Source organism: Pavona decussata, unplaced genomic scaffold (genome assembly GCF_977016875.1).
Source record: "Pavona decussata unplaced genomic scaffold, jaPavDecu1.1 SCAFFOLD_112, whole genome shotgun sequence".
Lineage (NCBI taxonomy): Eukaryota > Metazoa > Cnidaria > Anthozoa > Scleractinia > Agariciidae > Pavona > Pavona decussata.
The window spans coordinates 581540-585000 of NW_028145526.1; the positions used below are offsets into that span (position 1 = coordinate 581540).

Consider the following 3461-nt stretch of genomic DNA (forward strand, 5'->3'; position numbering starts at 1 on the left):
AGCGGCAAATATACTGTATTTAGTATTAAGACGGAATAAAATTCAAGTTTCTTGATCAGTGTCTTGATCAGTTTTTGAACTAACCGAATGTGTGTTGATCGGTATGTTCATTGGGTATCAAAATACATGCACCTGACCCAATTGATGCAAGCTGATTGGGTCATCAGTACATGAATAGTTAATGAGTTTGAGAAATCCAGTTCTCAAACTCATTAAAAATTCGTCAAAAGAAAACAAAGAAGACCATGGTTTGGATATGTGATCCTAATTACCACAAAATTTGCCAACTTTAGGGCGCGTTTTTTTATTCACAATTCTGGAATGAAAATGGACAGAATGTAAAATGCGCGCGTTTTTCTATTCCGCATTCTTATTCCGGAATGGACAGAATGCCATTCCATCCATTCTGCTCCCAGGGGCAGAATGAACAGAATGTTGCGAATGAAAATCCAAGATGGCGGACGGGGAGATGAGCGTTGCGGATTCAAATTCGTCTCTACAAAGGAAAAAATCAGGTTATACTTTTGGACAAAATGACAAATTGCTTCAAATTTCAATGTACCAAAAGTACAAGGAAAACTGCTGCGATAACGGCTGCAATGGCAGCCTCTTCGTCGGCCGCCATATTTGTTACGCAATGTTTACTCGCCCAGGACCGACGGGGTTTTTTTATGCAGACAATCCGAATTATTCCTAGCATTCCGTACCAACAATTCTTATTCCAGAATTGTGGATAAAAAAAACGCGCCCTAAGCCTTGAATTTCTCCAAAAATAATTGATCATTTGAGAAGCCATATCAAACACTCGATAGTGTGTTTTATCAGACACCCAAACACCTCGAAGCCATTCAAAAAAACTCGGCTACGCCTCTTTTTTTCAACCTACTTCTCAGTGTTTGGATATCTGATGAAACACGCTTTATCGTGTTTGATATATTACATAAAACACTGCTGCTCGTGTTTTAAAAATTACATAAATACATCGCGATTAAATCAGGCGAACAAGATAGATATTTGAAAAAGTGGGATTTCTTTCAAAATGTTTAGTTCTTTTCGCTTTGTCATGTATTACCATTTCCGTTTTACAAAGTAACGTAACGCTAAAGGATAATACACTTGTAAAAATAACTTGTTATAGCATTTTAAATTGTCTTCCGTAAGTTAGTGTCTAATTTGTAATCAAAATGTTTTGTGACTTTTACTGTAAGTCGTAAGTTTCATAGGAAACTAAAGCCGGCCGCACAATTGAGGAAAGAGCTGAGCGAACTGCCTCGCGAGGCGATCACGTGTGCGGTTGAGTTTTCGTGAGTTTTTCGCCTCGCGAGGCCGTGTTTGATATTTGAGATTAGGCGAAATTCTCACGAAAACTCAACTGCACACTTGAGGAAACAGCTGAGCAAACTCCCTTGCTATGTCTCGCAAGGCAAGTTGCTGAGCTCTTTCCTCAAGGCTTAAGGCAGGCTTAAGTTTCTAGGGCGTGAGGGATTTGATGAATAGAATAACGAATACCCATTCAGTATTCTAACTCCAGGGCATTTCAATTTTAGGATATAATTCTTTCAAATTTCGATGTTATTCGGTATATCCAAACGAATTCTTCAGATCAGTCTATTATTCCCCGCATTCTAAAAGCTTACCTTGTAAGCCTTCAGTTAATTATTAAATTAGGCTAGATTATAAAGAAAACTGAGGCGAAATTGTAAACCTGTGAGCAGGCCTAACTTCATGGGAATCGTTTATCAAGTGAAACGAAAATGGAGCCTGATTATGTGGAAGGAGACAATGTGTTTAAGAAAAGTGGGCGCTTTGAAAAATGCCGCGCCTTTTAACACAAACAGTGTATGAAGACTTTATTTAATGGTTAGTGAGGTACTTCTGTCAAGAGTAAAAAAAAAGTCAATTTTACCACACGTGTTAAGTGTTAGGGCCATTAATGTTTTAGGAAAAATCCCATCTGCTCTTTAATACGTTGACTTCTCTCAGTTGATGAAACAGCAATAAAAATGAAATCGGTTTTCAAGGACTCTGATTGATTACAGAAAATAGGGATATCTTATGCAGTCGAAACCATAACTTCCATCTATAACTCAGGAGTGACCAAGTTAAGGATTCCCCCAAACGACATACGTCAGTTTCAATTTTCAAACGATATGAATTTGATCATTGAGCATATGTATGTTCCTGGGGAAGACAAAAATTATATTCGCTATTTGACTTTATAATTAGTATGAAGTGACAAGGATAAGTAGATAAATGGTTTACTCTTGACGATGAAGCCCAGGTGTTTTGTTATCAAACACTTTAAAAATCCTCGAGGGACCTTTATAAACAAGGAGACACAGCGAGTGAAACCATAGTTTAACAGCAAGTAAACTGAGTTGACGGTGAAATGAAGATTACATCGTTGGTTTTAATATCCGCTTTGCTGCTGTTCAGCACCTTTGTTCAAAATAGTGAGGGATGGAGCGGACCAATGCAACCGGGGAAAAGGGGACTGCAGAGAAAGGTTTGTACCTCTGGGATAATAGACAACATGAAAACAAAAACAAGGACAAAAATGAAAGAATTGCATTGGAACTTGCTATTATCTTTTGATTTATAAGGATCATCATAAATCGGCTGCAGGGCGGGCAAATTGGGCAATAATTGAGATTTTTAAGTCTGGTTTTCAGTAGCGACTGATTCGGATTAAGGAGTCCGGCATTGACAGAGTCATATGAACGCCTACGTCCGGGTGAAAACCAAACAACCGAGTCGTCAGCAGAATACTAAGCTCGACGGAATCGAAGTAGCAAGAAACAGAAGCCAGGTTTCCATTTTCTTGCCATTGCTTACTGACTAGTGATTTTGTCTCTTACCGATCCAGTGACGACCACTACTTGTCGGATTACCTCGCAAGTCGAAGCGGAAGAATAAACCAATCACGGTGTCGAGTCGTTCCTCAAGCATTGTGATTGGCTTTTTCTTCCGCTTTTGCTTGCTACTCCGACAAGCTGGTCTTCGCTGGGTTGAATCATAAGCACAGTCGTTGTTTGATTTTCACTAGATCGCAACAATCTATATGCTTCTGATTACGACTCCGACTCCATCGCTAGTAAAACCAGCCTCTAAGTTAACGACACGCTAGCAGATTGAAAATCGCCAGGTTTGTTTTGTTACGCAGTGGGTGCGCCCCTGCTGCGATGAGGATTTTCGCCGATCGCCGTATAAAATTGCTCTCAGATGTCGGAGGAGTCGTGGGGCGGAGGGGAGGTGGACAACCCGATAGCTTGCTGGCAGGTTATTTTCCAATGTTCCCACTCCTGCGATTTTTCGCGCCCGTGGTCAACTAATTGAACCAATCAGCTTATAGCTGAAGAATTACCAAATGATTGACTGTTGACTATGGAATCGAAATGTAGTATGGGAGGGTTAACATTCAACTGTCGTAGTACTTTTACTCATAATATTTTTATCTTCTT

The 3461-nt window shown here is 39.7% G+C and overlaps 1 long non-coding RNA gene across 1 annotated transcript in view; it reads left to right on the top strand.

Moving 5' to 3' along the window:
* The first annotated feature begins 2326 nt into the window (after window positions 1-2326).
* The window catches only part of LOC146470681 (uncharacterized), a 1391-nt gene continuing 256 nt past the window's right edge, over window positions 2327-3461 (top strand). The window contains exon 1 of the long non-coding RNA XR_014866991.1: window positions 2327-2506. This is a non-coding gene — a long non-coding RNA (uncharacterized LOC146470681). The remainder of the gene's footprint in view (window positions 2507-3461) is intronic.